Source organism: Wyeomyia smithii, chromosome 3 (genome assembly GCF_029784165.1).
Source record: "Wyeomyia smithii strain HCP4-BCI-WySm-NY-G18 chromosome 3, ASM2978416v1, whole genome shotgun sequence".
Classification (NCBI taxonomy): domain Eukaryota; kingdom Metazoa; phylum Arthropoda; class Insecta; order Diptera; family Culicidae; genus Wyeomyia; species Wyeomyia smithii.
This window is the reverse complement of record NC_073696.1, coordinates 38,404,703-38,423,219: the sequence shown is the minus strand read 5'-3', so window position 1 is coordinate 38,423,219 and position 18,517 is coordinate 38,404,703. Positions and strand designations below refer to the sequence as shown.

The window sequence follows — 18,517 nt, the reverse complement described above, 5'->3', positions numbered from 1 at the left end:
TCTACTGCTCGCCGAGGAAGAACTTTTTGAAAAAGCGGTTCACGGCAATCGCTGCACAGCTGCCATTTCGTAAAAAAATAGCAATGATTTTTTTGTATATTCTCCAGGAGTTGCTTAATCCAATGATATATTATTTATATACCTTACATCTCAAATGTCCTTTAGAAAAATCATGAAAAAAGCCTTGCTTTTTGAGCATTTGGTGGATATTACCCCTTAAAGCCTTTTATCGGTACTGAAAATGTAATTATTGGAGAGCATTTAACGTTTTTATCAGCATTTAAAAAGTTGCCATAATGCACAAAAATCATGATTGTTTACCCCTCCGATTTTCAGGGGTTGTCCCTCCCGCTTTTGAATAAGTCTATAACCACCTCAGTTCGGTGCGAATCGGTTCAGGCATTCAAGAGTTATACTGGGACATACAAACAAGTATACATACAAAACTTGTTTTCATATAAATAGATATGCCACCGTCACCTAGAAGATTATTTAATAATTTGGAGAATCTATTGACCAATTAAGTAACAAAATTACAGTTCACACAACAAAACGCAGAGAAATAAATTTCCAGAACTATCGCAACAGTGAAAGCCAAACGAATACCTTTTTCACTGCGAATTACGTATGATTTTACTTTCTTGTTTTATGAATAATGAAAAAAGAAGGAAGAGAGATTAAACATTGCATGATAGTGAAATATTTTCTTGTCATGGTAACATTAACGTTTATGGTGGCTATTTTTCACTTTCACTCAAAAGCATTGAAAAATATAAAAAAACATTTTTTTTTTCAAAAATCATAAATCTATAACTGAATGTTAACAATATTTTTCTATTTGTGATGCAAGAGAAATGTTTTAAAGTTGTCAACTGAACCGAAAGGAAAATCCTTTTTAAAGCTTTAATCTCTCTGAGTTTCAAATGAAATTACGTTAATAACAGTGAAAACAGTCGCGGGAATTCAAACCTTACGTTTGTATGCTTCTTGTTTGCTATGAGAGAATTTAATTAATGACACATTTTCTACATCTTTCGACTCTTGCTGATAAATATCTCACTTCTGTCCGAAGAAATGAGTGTAATCATACAGCCTCATTCGAGTTTGATCCAATCAATAGTGCTAATCTTACGAACCCAATAACAGTTTCCAGTTCGGCAAGATTTCAAATGCATAAAATCTCTTCACTGGCTGTCTCACTTCTTTTTTCACCATTTTTCTAACTCTCCTCTGATGTCTACATCGCTAATCCCATGAACCGAAATTGAATCCATATTTAATCAATATTACGAATGCTGACCAGTTCCTTCCACCGATTTCGGCCGGACATCCAATCTGAGCATCTTATACCATCTAATACTGCCCTGAATTGTGGTTAAACGCTCACGAATCCCGGCAGAACGGCCGGACGCTTTCATATTAATAGATTTTCCAGTTAAGGCAGCACCGGAATCGATTTACTTTTGGTTCTGCCTGTTGACCATACTACGTTGGACACCGTCCATTCCCAGTGTTGCTGTTTATACCGACTAACTTTTCTCGGTAGTCGATCTCATCAAGGAAATAATAGAATTCATCTTGTACCTCCTTCGGCATGTGTCTGCTCTGCGTTGGTAGCTTCCAGACGGAAGCGAGGCTTACGTTACAAAGCGTGACAAAAATCTGCTGACGTGGCGGAAAATGAGCAAGGTTCGTATAAACCAGGCTCCATGGGAAACTTTCTGTACTGGAAATCTACCCTACATTGGCCCCAGTGACAGACCTCCCCATCGATCCAGAACACCGCACCGGTGCGGTGGAAAAGGCTGTTCTTGCACACGTACAGCCCCCGGTGACTGTGCGAATTTTGGTACTACCCCCGATGTTACGATATCAAGATGTTTCCTGTACCAGTTCACTGTTGGTTCACCGCCAGTCGGCATGCATGACCAAAAATCAATTGAGGATAAAATAGACCGCCCTCCTCTCTCTCTCTTGCTCTATCTCGTTCTCTAGGGCGATAGGCATTGGAAATCGATGGCAGTGTGCCAGATCCCCGCAGGTGCCAGGCAACTTTTGCCAAATAAATAATTTATTGTGTGACCCGAGACGTTGTCGGTGCTAGTTGAATATATCAGTCACTGAATGGGGCTGGCCGAAGATTAGTCACAGGTTTTGCTTACCCCCTTTCTCTCCTTTCCTAACTCACATATACATTCAAGATTATCTTTGTGCAAGCTGTCATGAGAAAGCAGGTTTTGCCGTGCTGGATTTGTAACGGTGATTACTATTTGTCAAAACTTTGAATAGAAGATGTTCGGATGTCTCTTCTTCAGAAATAACAGTTCGATAAGGACCCGAATTCAGGCAGCAGTAATAATTTTTATCATTGTACCCAGATGAGATTGGCAAAAGTTGCACAAGAAAGTTGAAGATGAATGGGCAAGATCTATTCTTAGAAATTCAAATTATAATCGAAATCGCCTCCGGCGTTTGTAAAGACGCCGTAGCATTTTGAGCCGCGCAAGATTTCCCACTCCAAGCTAATTCAATTCCATCCCTGCCTGATTCGGGCATTCTGCCAACTATTACAGAAAGAATACATTACGTTTCATTCTCCACTCGAAGCCGCTGTCATCTCGGGTTCGCCAATTGCCATCTCCTCGCTCGGTTCCACCACAACAGGCATTAAATTCCACCAGTTTGGCCCAGCTGGGATGCCTTCGTTCCGGGGCAGAACCAATTGGCGAATAAACAATGGTGTTGGGCTTGGGGCCAAAAATGCTTACTCTTATCTCAGACCAGAGTTAGAGCATCCGAGTGGCCATAATTATTTAAAAGAAAACTTGCGCATAACTTCTGTCGCGGTATTTTTCTTTAAATGCTGTTTTTCATCCCAGTGGCTTTTGGGGTTGAAAAACATACCGAAAGCCGCGAGATTAGTTTGCGAAATGTAAGGATAAATTATTGAGCGGAAGTATTGCCAACAAAAATTACTCTGTGAATCCTGTAAACTCGCGAGAAACTCGGCATGCCGGTTCACTCGCGAATGGCTATTAAGTGTTACAAATGTTATGATGCAACACAGCCGTGGGCAGGTTTTTCGTTTGAGGAGATCTTATTTGCTATATGTGTAGAACGCGAAATTTCTCCCAATCACTCTATGGGTAGGTACTAGATTCAGTTGCTTTCAGGCTTTTTCTTCAGTCTATCAATATCCAGTTGATACAGTTGATTGATTGACAACAGCTATTTGTACGGAAGTCATGTTTATGCACCGCAATCAGGTTGATTGTTATCCATCAAGATCACGTTCTAAACTGATTTCAGTCTGAATACAAACGTACGTTGCAGCGCAATGCAGCTGGTGCATTCGACTACTACCCGCATAACGATAATGTTAGGGTTTGTTAGCCATCGATGATGGAGTTCTAATCGACACGAAATGCACAACATTTTTCCTGTTTTCATTCGAAGCGAATAACCAATCGTGCGTATGTTTTAAAAAAGACAATAAATCAAAAATTCTATCGCGAATGTGGAACTCAGTAAGTATCTATAATTGTAAGCCCTATATTTTATCCTTCATGAGAAGGTAAAATGTAAATTTATCAGCCACCGAGGCGGATGCGTGATTGACATGTCGAAAGCCGGATGTTTGAGTTCATTGTTTCCTTTTGGCAAACGCGTATTTGATTTTTTACGTTCCTATCGCAAAATCGTCTCTTTTTTCAATTTTCCCCCTTCTCTGCTTTATGATTAGTTATTGCAAACGTTTTTTTCGCAATCATCGTACGCTAGTCTAGTACTTCCTTTCGGTAACATCACACTTCAGGGATACAAAACGACAACGACCGACGGCCACTTCAATGTGATAGGTCTTCACTTTCCTTGCTCGTTCTCTATCAGCCAGACCCCGGTAGGTGTATCAATTGTTATCAAGCTTTCTCTGAACAGAGCAGCCAAACAGTGTTGTATCCCGTGGTAGGTCAAGTGATTCACTCGACACGAAGCTAGCCGTCGTTGAAGCGAAGTAGCAGGATGCACTTTGACCTGCTAACAATCAATCGGGCAGAGGCCGGAACAGGCCGGAAGACCACCAAGTATGCGACTTTGCAACGCACCGTTGAAGGCAAGGTGTTTCTGGTGTCTGTTTCTCTGCCTGCCATCGATAAGATTGGCAGATTGGAGAATCAGGTATTGTATTACCCTGGTTTTTGTCCGATTACTATCGTAGGCATCCGGCGGTCATCATGAGTGGCATGTTTGCAGTGCGACGACGATCGTGGGAACTACCTTGGTACAGCAAATACAAAGTAGAATTGATTTAAGTTTACTGGTGGTCAACGCACAAATATCGTGTCTAACCTGGACAACGCACCATTCAGGAGCTAGTACAGTGCTGTTCCGATTTTAGCACGGTCAAAATTCAACAAAAAATACTAACCTCCATCATTTACTCGAATCCACAGTCTCGCTAGATTCACCTGAAAGTAATTTTTGACTGTGATAAAGTCGAAACGGCACTGTACTGATGAAGTTGTTTACTTCAAATATGTTCATTGTCACTATAATATTCTATGGAAATATATCAAAAGCAATCATGCCCAAGCCTTTTTTACTTCCTCCTATTTTCCTGTTTTTTTCCAGAAGAAAAGTTATATTGTTCTTGATACATACTGACTTGAGACTTTTTCCAATAAAATCAAAAAAAAAATTCTTGTCTTTAAAAGCAGGTTCTGATAGTCGAGATGAAAGTTTAGTTAATTGAATTAGTATCAGATGACTTACAATTACAAAGGGGAGTGGTTTTTTTTAGATTGCCCATATTTGAACGTTGTTAGGCTTTCAACATTTTGGCTACACACAAAAGACAGTTCTTACAACTTTCTATTAATATGAATCTCAAGCGTTTATCTTCTTATGCTCGAGAAGGAAAGGCATTCAGATTACAAACCAGCACACAAGGTTTAGGTATTCCGAACAAAGATATGAACGAACCGCATTTAAATATTCAAGCAAAGTGATTTTCGGTACCGAATTTCTGATACCCGTAATGCAGCCAAACGTTGTAAGGAGAAGTTATTATTGCTCTGTAGCACTTCCCAAGTTGTAAATATGGAAATTAGTGATTAGTTAGATCGATTAGAATAGAAAAAAATTAGTGGGACAAATATGTGTAGAAAATCATTGATGGGACAAACAGATTTGGTATGGTTTTTCAAGACTTTCTGAACAAACAATGTTATTTTTGAAAGTTTTTCAAAAATATAAATTCAAATAGACTCATTGGTGATGAAAAACGAAAATCGACCAAAAGTAACATGGGACAACTATGCATAGAACGGCAGTATATCCCTTGTACTTCACAAGCGTAAATAATCTCTCACTCATTTTGTTTACGTTTAGACATACGACCTTATCACAAAGTAGTCGAGAGTTCTGAAAATTTATATATATATGAGTTTTGTTGTGTGAGCTGTAATTTGTAAATCCAGTTTTTGTACTGTACAATAGTATTACGCGACTACTGTTGGATGGAAAAATACTACCGGGAAGAACCGGCTCCGGAATGTCCGCTCTTGGATCAATTTTTGCGTTCTATTTTATTAACTCTTGTTTGGTTTTAATTTTCGCTTTACGCAGAAACAGTGAAGACTACAAGCCTCTTAGAATAATCAAGAACTTAGGTCTTAGGTATCAAGAACAAAGAGAAAGATACGGTTGATCTTCCTGCAGTTATAAACAAGAGCAGAGCACTCACAGAAAGTTGGTGAGGGGAACGAATAGCAAATCGGAGAGAACCTGGACACACAGTGAAGACATATCCACAGTACGAGCAACACCATAGCGCAAGAAGTGTGGTTACAGCTCCAACAACCACCCCCAACAAGAGGTTAGACGCTGAGTGCCAGCGAGCGATGGATGAGAAGAACTGCTACGGCTGTAACACATCATAACGTAGGGAGATATCGAGCAGTTAAAGCCGCTGAGAAGAGACTCTTCCGCACGAAGAAACTTCAGCATTGGGAGCGTGTTCATACGGAGGTGGAAAGTTGCTTCTCTAGGCACGATGCGAGGAGCCTCTGCCAAAAGAATAACGGAATCAGGAACCGAAACGTGTCTGCCCCTGCCATCGGCAACGACAGGGAGGGTAACCTGATTACCGATAAATCATAGGTGACCAGGCGTTGGGAACAACATTTTAACGTGCTGTTGAATAGTGAGGGAGACAGAGGCGTCGGAAGGAGCAGGATTTGAAGGACCATGGACGAGGTGAAGAGAGCAGTTGAAGAGCTGAAAAACTTTTAGGCAGCTAAGAAGGACGGCATTCCCGTCAAACTTTCTAAAGCCGACAGCGAATAGCTGTATCATGCCATTCATCGGATCATGCTGAAAGTGCGGACTCGTGAACAATGGCCCTCGAGCTGGTTGGAGGGTCTTTTATGTCCGATCTACAAAAAAGGCCACCATCTGGACGGTAGCAACTATCGGGGCATAACTCTTTTCCTAATATCGGCTGCAAAACTCTCCTCCGTATCCTGTTCCATCGACTGAGGCCGGTGCAGGAAACTTTTGTGGGCGATTACCGATGTGGTTTTCAACAGGGACGCTCCACCACAGACCAAATATCTACCTTGCGACAAATCCTCGATAAATTTCGAGAATTCAACTTGCAGATCAAGAGGGGGATAGCGGCCGCAAACAGGTCCTGCGTAACCAGCGGATGTCCTACAGTCTGCAAACTCATACAAAACTATAAAACACGGATTCTCCCAGTGACCCTCTATAGCTATGGAGCATGAGCACTGCAAGCAAAGATGACTAGTATAAAATACCTGACTCTTGCAGTATAAAGCGGACACGATTGTCGCTGCGCGTGAGCAAAAATCGAACTAATTTGTATACTGGTAATATGATAATGACTGCCAGGTGGCGAAAGGACTTTTTTTCGATATCCTTGTATGGTCCTGCCATCTGATTTTCAATATCCTTGCACGGTGCGGCCATCTAATTTTCAACATCCCCATATGGTGCTGCCATTTAGTTTTTGTTTTCATCTGGTTTTGCTAATAACCATAGTTTTATGCGAATTTAAGTTATCATATTACAGTACTAACCATTGTAAAAGTGCCATGGGCAAAATGTATGAAAAAACTAGAAGTCAAGAACCTTATTCAGGTCATCTTTGCTGCAAGAGATTGATCGGCGAGCTCTTGGTGTTTTTAAGCGTAGAATCTTGCGGTCAATCCTTAGCGGCAAAATGAAAAATGGTGCGCATAAACCATACAGTGTACCAGGCACGCAAGTCCGCGGGTATGGTCAAGCAGATGGAACACAACACGCTACAGTGGGCTGGGCATGTAGCTAGAATGCCGGAGGAACGATTAGCAAAAACTACTAATCGTTACAGTTACAACTTTAATGCAATAAAAATTGCTGCACACCTCAGAAAACCTCTAAACTTTCCTTTTTTTCTCGAGCAAAAAGTTATACCTAGAAACCCTTAGTTTTTAGTACGCTTGAATAATTGAATGGTTTCCTAATGAAATAATTTGTTTTGTGAAATTTTAAAAAAATATCACTTATTGAGACATTATTCTGATGATCAGGTTAAAAAATCATTTTTTTTTATGTTAATTTCGCTTCTCGAGCAGTTTTGATGTGATTTTTCAATGCTATTGAGTTTACGATGACAAACTTTTCAACCAAAACTGTATAAACTGTTTGTACTCAAAAATAATTACTTACTTACTTTTTAAAAAACAGTAATGACGAGTATAAATTTAAATAAAATCGGCGGTTAAAGTTTGCTTTGCGAATACGTGTGACATGCTTTTTAAAATTCCAAAAATGGATTCTACGTGATATGAAAAAAAAAACATTTTAACGTATAAACTCAATTCCAATTTGTTTCAGCCATTTAAAATTTAGCTGCAAAATATGAAGTCAAGGTTTTGAGTTTAAGGATATTTAATAAAATTTATAGAAGCACACTCCATATTTATTTTTCCACATGATTTTGGTCTAACAGAGATAGAAAAATTCGAAACAGCGGTTTTGAGAAAAGCTCAAAATGGAGTGTTCCCAAAGTCAGGAATCAAGAGCCTTGATCTTGAAACAATTTTGGAAATCAAGATTTCTCATTTTTATTAAGTTGACGTGGCATTGATTTGAATAACCCTTAACAATAGTATGTTACAAACGCCTATTCTAAAGAGTTGCGAATTTACATCTATCTGTTATTACACACTGCTCGCAGAATATAGAGATCCATCAACCAATACTGAGTTGGCCATAACCTATATAGAATAGGGGACAAGAAAATTCTGGAGTTTAATCATTTTTGAATAATTCCATTCCGATTTAATTGAAACTTTACGCATATATCCACAAACATATTTACAAATCATATAAACCCAATTATAAAAGTTCAATAATATTATTCATAATTCATATAAATATAGGTATAGGTTATATACCTCCAAAAAATTTCTATTCGAAAATTACGTATTCTCTGAAAAAAAAAAACTCAATAATATTCTACTCTTAAAATGATTATAATGCAATTTATCACTTACAATACTCGTTTGGATTTTTCAAATTCTTTGAATGGAAAAAGCAAATAATTGAAATCATTCAAATACAGATTATAAAACTACAGATAACTGCCAATCAATTCGAAACATTCGATTGAGAAAGGTCATAGAATGACATTTCACGGTTATAGCACGGTCTTGGACTTCAAAGTTAGAATTTACTGATCAATGTTGAATTGTACACATCATAAATATGTATACGAAACAAAAATTCTATGCGGTAACTGCAATAAACTTGCCTTTAAAAAACAATATCCAAATTGGTATGAAAAAAAATAGTTTTTCGAAAACCTCGTGAAAGTTAGCCCTAATAGCTTTTACCAATTATTCTAATTTACAAAAATTAAAGAAAAGTTTTGATAAAACTTTCTCTTCATTATTGTAACGTAATTCCAGTTTTAATATTTGCAGTATTTTCAGAACTGTTACAAATAGTTTATATTGACAAACTAAGGTATTGTGTAAATTTCATTTTTATCTCAGTTATGCTTGAAAAACCGGTACAAACTAAAAAAAATCTCTAAAGTATTTTACTTCAATTTGATCATCAAAAGCAATAAATCGCAAATATTTAATTATTGACAATATTGTTTCGCTTTGATAGAATTAGATAATTTTCAAGTCATGTTTTTTAACAAGAAATAAGTCAATTATCAAGAAGGTCTATTGGAAAAGTAAATCTGAAAAAGAGGTGTAAATAATAAAAAATGTAGCCTAGTATAGGATTCAAAGATCAAAATTTGAAGTTTGAATAGAAACATGACCCTTGCTCAGCAGCATACCGTGCCTATATCTACTAAAAAGCAAACGTCAATTCCATTTGAACTCGGCTCTCGTGGTTGTACCTTCTTAAGCAGTAAACTTCGCTGCATATGTTACTTGTTCCTCTATACAATATTCATCCTACCGTACGTGCGCCCGTAAAACCACACGCTTTAACACACGGAGCTACACACACACCGTGCGTGCATTTTTTATTGACTTGACAACAGGAGAAAAAAGAGCCTCTGTCACGTCAACTGCTTCCTTCATTCAAGCTGAACCTAACTCTGTTGGAACAGCTATTATGGGCTATAAGTATCTCTTGTCCTTATCCTAAGCCCCCCTCGCTGCCTTTTTTCGGGCAAATAAAAAATTTTCACATGCCGCTTTACTTTATCCGTTCGTATCCAAATAGCCGCCCGTTTTGCAGCCAAAGCATAAAAGAAACGTCTGCTACCGCCGGAAGGATACCGCGGTCAGTGCCATCCTGGTCGCCCCACAACTTTCTACTATTGCACCGCAATAGAGGAAGGGTGGCGTTAAATCGGATGTCCGATCCTTCGGTTTATGTTCTCTTCCTGTGAACCTTTGGGCGTGCTCCTTCCTGTCGTTGTCGTCGCCGGTCAAAAAATGACACACTTCGAGTATGTTTCGGTGTTTATTTTTCCACCAGGATAGACAAGCTACGACGTTTGAGCTTCTGCCTCCTTGGGGGTACCCTTTCTGGGAACGGTTTGTTTGGATTGTTGAAAAAATTAGATAAATTTGAAACTTCCTGCGAAGTGTGTCCCTACCTGAATTTTATTTATTTTAACTGTTATTTTTCTCTTCTTTGTTACACAGGCTCGACCCAAAAAACATCACTGGAACGAAGAGCATTTCCTGTGTAGTAAGTACATATTTTAAATTCAACTTTACAACAACAGTTACTTATTCGGTTTTCATCTCATCGCATGATTGATCAAACAATTTTTGGATTCTCGTTGAAGTTCGTAAAGCCTTTTCGTGTGTTGCCTTAATTCTCTGCGGTTTTGATATCTTTTAAATACTTTCTGACCACTCGTAAGCATAATTGTGTTTCATCAGCCTTCATGTGTTTAAGTTCAAAAGAAATTTCGATGCTCTAGTACTCCAAGTTAGATTCCTTCGCATCATTCCGCGAAGCGGAAACCGCTCAAGCCCCTTGGGGCTCTTGTTGACGAACCTGTGCAACGTGTTTATCAGCGGGTAAGAATAAATAACTCAGCAAGAGTGCGACAAGAACATCTGCCCGAGGCTGATTTCGATCCGCTACGTACCGGGCCGTAATATTGTGAATAAACGGTATAAATGTCTGGGATCTGGAAGAGCAAAGCAACACACATACCTACAAATAACCGCTTCGCAGAGGCACCATTCGGTGGCGGAGCAGTGGCGACAAACTTGGTCGTATCTTGATTGTGCTTGGTCACCTGGGGGCGAAACTTACAGCCACAAACCACTCTTCCCAGGTGAGCCAATGATAGCCTACACTGGCACGCTTAGAGTTCACAACTGTGGCAGAACGGAGAGAAAAACTGACCATGCATTTTCTGTAGCAGCGCAGGATTCTTCGCAGGGATAATTAGATTGCCGGTCTGATTGTGGGAAAGGAAACATAATTTGTTGTCCGTAAACAAGTGTGTTGGGTGCTTGAGGCGACGGCGTACCGCCATCGGTAATAAAAAGCAGAGTATCATGGTGAACACAAACGGTTGATAACAGGAAAAATATGAACGTAAGCGTAAAATATTCATAAGTGTAACGAAAAATATCCATATGCCGTGCCGTGGTTTGGTGGATGATATATTTCCAAAGCCTTCGTCTCTCACCGCAGTAACTATTGACCGGAATGTAACAGGTAAACATAGGATCCGAGCTCACCGTTCCGGTCATAGAACAAACCGTTTCCTTTTGATCAAATGGCACAACTAGGTACAACAGAAGGTCTAACGGAACAATAATATTTGTTCCGTTTGATGTTTCTTTGTCATGGCGGGATTCTTTGATTCGAATGCTACACATGATTCTGATATGTTATCACAGTAAATTTCACTGTTGATAAATTTCGCATAATAATCCATCGCGACTCTTCAAATAAGGAATGATCGTGCCAATTTAACGAGATTATTCCACTATCAACAACAGCAGGTAATAATTTCAACCAATCAAGGGTAAGTTGGCTAAAACTAAAACTATTTGGGAGAAACAAAACGTTGGCAGCATGCAACATCGAAGCAAAAATAGGGTTTGCTTCCGCAGGCAGTCTTGATCCAGGAATATTGAAAATGTTTGGCATTTTTCAAGCTCCATCTTCTTTTCTGTCAGCATCCACTGCATAACAGCCAATATCTCTCGATATAGCGAAACTCACGGCAATTGGGTCCTAAAACTATACCAGTTTTTGTATGTCGTTTGAAAGAAATAAGTTTTCTGAACAAAACGTGATTTTTGAAAAATGTTTGTCGTTGTCCTTTGAATTTTAAATGAAGAATAAAAAAACTACTCGAAAGGTGTTAAATGACAATTCGCCCATGTACGGTATATGGGCGAACTGTCATTGAAGGCCTTTCGAGCAGCTTTTAATCTGCATTTGAAAATTGGAGGACAACGACAAACGTTTTAAAAAAATCACGTTTTTCTTAGAAAAACACTCTCTTTCAGTTGATGCATAAAAACCTAAAATTCGAGTCAAACTTTAGGACCCAATTGAAAGGATTGACGAGTTTGTTGGTATAATAATGAAATTATTGTCCTCATAATAATAATGAAGGATTGCATTCTGAAAAAGGCAGCAACCGTTTTGCATGCACTCTTTCAGTTTTTTTGTTTATTGTGTCTGTTGACTCACCGTTGCAAACCGGCTCATATTAATGGCTCATGGATCACAATGATTCACGTGCGTTGACAGCTCGTGTTGTTTCGGTGAACTTTGGTTACGGACGAGCCGTTAGTTTGGCGCACTCATTGGTGTTTCGTTTTCGTTCATTCTTTCGCTCTTTTTTTCAAGAACCGGTTCATATGAACGGCTCGTGAGCCATTCGCCCATTTCTATTCCGATATGAACTCAGAGGAGACTGGATCACGGTTGCCTGTTTCACTGTTAAGTTGTCCGATTTTACAAAAATAAACAGACGCGCATTGTTTCAGTCCGCTTCAACGTTCTACGTTCGATCTGCGACTATTGTTAGTTACACAGCTTGTGTACAGCACCTGTTCTTTTGTTCGACTCGGTACTCTGCTGTGAAAATGATTGCCTGCAGTGAAAAGTGCGGTTTGTACACCGTTTGCAGCACGAATTAGCAGCTGCTGGAACAATAGGCTGCAGAAAAGCAGCAAAATCCTTCATCCTCACAGAGCGGTTATTAGAAGTATCTTTGTTTTTGTTTTTTTCTACGGTTTCGGTTTTAATTCTATTTTACGGATTTGATTCTCTCTTCCAACAGTGGCTTCTGCGATTTCCAAAGTGAAGCCCCTTTATATCCCCCGTCCGAGCTGGACAGGTACAAGGTTCCATTAGCCAGAAAAGCACCACAGAAATTGATCCTGTACCCGGAAGAATATCCGGAGCCCTGAGTTGTGTACTTCCGGCCCAAAGCAAAAGTAATGAATACAATGCAATCTTATTGAGATCTGGCAAGATTTTCAGCCGTGATGACAAAATTAACCCTTGATTAACTGCGTTTTTCTTGTCATGCCTCGAGCAAACAAACCAGATTGCTGTTTGTGAGCTTTTGACGCTGGAGTGTACATTCCAGCTCGCGCAGTGGAGATCAGCGGCGTGATTGAGTTTGACCGTTGAGGTCTTCTGAAGGCTGGAACGATCCGTTTAAAGGAATCCAGACTTTAATCGATGAACATACTGGATTGCAAGCAATTGCACTCAGTATCACTCGTCAAGAGTGTAAAAATACAGGGTGTTAGCGAGCTGACTTAAAATCCTTTAAGAGTTGATAGAGGACCCTATTTGATGAAAAAAATCCTTCTACGCATAAGGCCAAAATTTGACTACTAACTAATTTTAACTAACAGAGTTATTCACTTTTTTCAGTTTTCGGTTATGTTTGCCTTTAACTAGGTCTAGCACAAGAAGCATGACAGCTAGCTCAAATTTGTTGGTTTCGTTGAAAAGCTGAGACAATTTCGTGATCAAGAATGTCTTGAAAACGTCAATTTAGTGAAAATAAGAAGCATTTAGAAAAGAACAAATGTGAAAACAAATGTTTTTTGAGAACTTAAATGAAATTTTCTCTCTGAAATGTGTGATAAACATGGGTGTCGTTCGTTGTTAACTAAATTAAACATTGGACTCTACTCTAAAAGTTGTTTTTTGTTACCAAGCATCTAAACATTTTGGTTTAGCTGCTATTCCACTTTGGAAGCAATAATCTGCGCCTTCATTCAACGACGCGTCTACGTAAACACAGTGGAGCAGGCAACTGTGAACCTTACAACACTAAATGAAGACGCAGCTTATTGCTTTTAAAGTGGAATAGCAGCCAAACTAAAAGAGTTAGGTGCTTGATGTCAGAATAGACTCCAATATTCAATTTAGAAAACAAGAAAACACATACTTATAACAGTACTGTTGAGTCAAAAAGAAATTTCTATTTACTTTTGACGTTGTACATAACCTAAATCGATGAATAAGATATTGAAAACGAAATGAAACATTAGAAAAAACACGATATTCAAGAGATTATATTACCGTTCTCGTGCTTGTCAAGCTGCAGTACGTCTGCTTCTTGAAAGTTATTGTCTGACAATTTGCTTGATAAACACACAGTATGGTAAGGCCCACACACCCACAAAGTTGCATTAAATTCTAAGAGGGGGCTACTTCGTAGACGAGATGGCACAAAATCCATCCAGATACATATGGGTCATTCCATACGAAGTGACCACGAAGAAGCACAACTTGGCACAGATTTTGCTCAAAGTTGGGAGAGTTATTCATCTACCGTCACTTTGGAAAAATCCCAAATTTAGTGTCGATCGGAATACCCCCCGCTCAGTGGGACCCGCTGTTTATTGCAAAGTCACACATTTTTTGTTAAAAATCTCTTTTTTCTTTTTCTTACAATTCATAGACGTAAGATGTCCGAAAAATACTGATAGATGATTTTTGAAGAAAATAAACCAAGGAATCAAAAAAAAATATAAGTTTTGACCGAAGGTGTTGCCAAATAAATTATTTTTGTATTTGAAAACTAAATTTACATTTTTCGGCAAATGCAGCCATTTTTATTATAAATTTGATAATTTTATCGTGTTTCTTGGAAAATTTCACATAAGAAACAACTATCATCCCGAGGTAATATGAGCCAATCTCGAGATATAACATTTTTTCGAAAAAAGTTGTAAACTTCGTAATTAATTTTTTTACAATTTATAGACGTAAGACACCCGAAAATACTGATAGATGAAGTTTGAAGAAAATGAACCAAGGAATCCAGAAAAAATATTGTTTTTGACCGGAAGTGTTGCCAGATGGATTATTTTTGTATTTTAAAACTAAATTTACATTTTTCGGCAAATGCAGCCATTTTTATTTTAAATTTGATAATTTTCATCGTATTTCTAGGAAAATTTCACATGAGAAACAACTATCATCCCGAGGTAATATGAGCCAATCTCGAGATATAGCATTTTTACGGAAACAGTTCTGAATTTCGTAATTAATTTTTCGTAAAAATGTTATATCTTAAGATTGGCTCATATTACCACGGGGTGGTAAGTGCTTCTTACGTATATTTTTTTTTGAGTAATACGATGAAACCATCAAATTTGAAATAAAAATAGCTGCATTGGCCGAAAAATGCAAATTCAATTTTAAAATACAAAAATAATCTATCTGGCAACACTTCCGGTCAAAAACAATATTTTTTCTGGATTCTTTGGTTCATTTTCTTAAAAATTCAACTATCACAATTTTTCAGGTGTCTTACGTCTATAAATTATAAAACAAAATAATAACGAAGTTTACAACTTTTTTCGAAAAAATGTTATATCTCGAGATTGGCTCATATTACCTCGCGATGATAGTTGTTTCTTATGTGAAATTTTCCAAGGAACACGATGAAATTATCAAATTTAAAATAAAAATGGCTGCATTTGCCGAAAATGTAAATTTGGTTTTCAAATACAAAAATAATTTATCTGGCAACACTTCCGGTCAAAACCTATATTTTTTCTAGATTTCTAGGTTTATTTTCTTCAAAAATCATCTATTAGTTTTTTTTCGGACATCTTACGTCTATGAATTCTAAGAAAAAGAAAAAAGAGATTTTTGACAAAAATTGCGTGACTTTGCAATAAAGAGGGTGGTCCTAGAGAGAGTATTCCAATCGATACCAAAATTGGGATTTTTCCAAAGAGACAGTAGATGAATAATTCCATTCACTTTGAGCAAAATCTGTGATGGTCGTGTCCAAGTGGCATGTACACTTCGTATGGAATGACCCATATGCATTTATGACTGTTGCAACTTAATATAATGGTATATCGCTGTTCGCAAAAGTGGCATGCTAGTTTTTCGCCGCACCGGTATTTTTACCAAACCAAAAGAAAACTACTTAGCTTAATCTACTAGTAAAAAATTGCTTTCTTTTTTTTCAGTCTAAATACTGAGTTTAAGCCCGCGTACTTTCAATTACTCTCTTTGTTCGCTAGCCAAACCAAGGAGCTTTCAATTTATTCCGCTCCAAATAGGGCCGGCATTTTTATAGTCCAGCTTGATTGTCGTGCCCCCGAAGAACCTACAGCCATCATAATCATCCAGTGCGGTAAAAAGGCCGCTTTCGGTCTATCAGTAGACGCACGCATGGCTGCATCGGACAATGTCCCGTCCCGGCAGGCGCACGTCTTCGCATTGGCGGCGGCGGTTTCGTCCTTCTTATCTCGTTGTTCTCAAGTGGCTGCACGAGAAGTGAAAACGACTTTTTAATCTTGCCGTATTCCAGTGCCAGTCACGGGGCATCAAGCTGAACGAAGCAGATGCGTTTCGCATCGGCAGCCTCCCAGCCTTGCATGCGGCACGACAGAAATCGAAATGGCCATCCAGAGGAGATACGGACGCCCGTGTAGCCGTGAGCACAGTGAAGCGTCTTGATTTATCGCCTACGTTCAAACAGGTCTTCCTTCTTATAGACCGTGCCTACGAAAACCGAACTGGGATGGGATCGATATAGAAATAAAAAACAAAACACTTACTGAACAGTTGCGTGCTGCTAGGCTGGTAGGGGAAAGAGCGTCTGTAACGAAAATTGCTAACTCGAAAAGTAGTAGCTTTTTTTGTTTCGCGTCGTGTCGGAACGCTATCAAGATTGATGACCGTGGAAATACCCGTAAGGGTCGCAACGAAACCCAAACTCTCGCCGGTTGTTGAGAGCTTTCCGCGTGATAAGAATGGGCAGGCAAAAAGGCACAACAAAATTAGATTCGATTGGAGATAAGTGGCGGAAGGAAAAATGTATTCATTCTGTGCGACTTTCGTTTCAAGATGGTTTCGCTTGGCTCCCCTCAAGATTATCATCATCCCCGTTAGGCACAGCTGCGAGTGGTTAACTAATAATCGTACAAGTTTAATTGTTTTGCCCGTGCAAATTTATTGCATGGTGCTAACAAGGCGACATCAGCTGCTGATATCGTGAACGGTTTCTTTTTTTGTTTCGTTGATTTGTTTGACATGGTTCTAAATTGAGTTACATGAAGCTGAAATGAGTTCCAATAACACTTTTATGTTGGAAGTAGGCGTACGAGTTTGTGCGTGACACTGAATCGAACAATTTCCTCGCTAGCGCCCAATGGTTTCAACTTCTGAAGTCACGTTTCAGCATCCTTGAAGGGACTCATTCCCAACGGGTATCCGCACGAATGTAAGGAAGCTGGCAAATTCGTTTGCGAATGTTAGAGCTAAAAGTTAACGGCTGATGATTGCTGACCTTTTTTTTTAGAATTTATTTTCACAAGTTAAAGAACAGAATGTCACCACAGCTGAAGTCTACACCACTATTGATCGGAGCGGATCAAATCTTTAAGGGAATCTACTGCGATATGTATGCTGTGCTGATGCATATTGTATGACACAATTCTGCGAACGCCAATCCGTGGTAACCGATTTGGAACACGTCCAACATTTTACTTTCGTGTTTGCTGCCATCCGTTCTGCCTCTCTCCGTGTCTAATTGACGGATTCAACTCTGTGCCTTCCGTGTCTCATTAGGGCGCTTTCGCTTCCACTGCGGCCGGAGGCTGTTTCACTAGAATAGAATGTTTCCCTTTCGTGTTGTTAAGCAATTTTGACTCCAGGTTTAGGAATTTCCGGTCCGCTGGAAGCCGTGGGATCATTGCTGCCGTTCATTTATCACAGTTGAAATCGTGATTTCTTGAGATTAACCACAATGACACGGATCGTTAGCTCTGTTTGGACGGAAAATTAGTTTTGTCTTGACATCAGTTTTTATGACGGCCACCCATGCGTTGCCGAGAAGAAAATTCATAGCAGACGATCGTCTAGCTACGGCTCATTTGTGGCGTAAAGTAACCGGTGCGATTGAGGTTTCCTAGATTCGGTTGAGAGTGGAAATTGTCAATATATAATCTCCATTACTATTTATTTTAAAAAAATTAAAAACAAAGACTTCTTTCTTTGTTCGTTTTTTATTCAATAGGTTTTCTTTTTAGTCATATTTTCTTAAATTTGAAAGTTGTAAACCATTTTAATTTTTGCCGCATGGTTCGTATGCAAAGGGTTAACCTTGAACTTGAATAGTGCCTGCCGACCGCGCCTGGATCTCTACATCCCGCGGCACAGAGCAACTGAACCAGAACAAATATTTGACTCGCTCGCTGTGCAACGACCGTAGCGGAGCTCCAAATCACACCAGCGTATGAATCATTGTAATGTACATTGTACGCGGGTCCACACTCATATTGCGGGGTAAAATTTTAAAAGAAGCCCTCGAACCGGTGCTTGCCGGAAGTGAAACCCATTAAATCACACCGTACTCTGTAGACGACGTTTTTCGGCCTGATGAGCCACTCAAATCATGGGTAATCAATTTAATTGATGATTTGTTAGCGAGAGCCAGAACCGTCGGCAGCCTCTCATCCTGAATATGAGACACGATAAAACAAAAGCGCCCATACCAGGGCCT

The 18,517-nt window shown here is 39.1% G+C and overlaps 1 protein-coding gene across 5 annotated transcripts in view; it reads left to right on the top strand.

The window, feature by feature from the left end:
- Nucleotides 1-18,517, top strand: part of LOC129727715 (insulin-like growth factor-binding protein complex acid labile subunit) — a 472,653-nt gene that overhangs the window by 341,617 nt on the left and 112,519 nt on the right. For all 5 annotated transcript variants that reach the window (XM_055685798.1, XM_055685799.1, XM_055685796.1 and 2 more), the window contains one exon: nt 10,185-10,230. The gene's annotated coding sequence lies outside the window, so the exon portion shown is untranslated. The remainder of the gene's footprint in view (nt 1-10,184; nt 10,231-18,517) is intronic.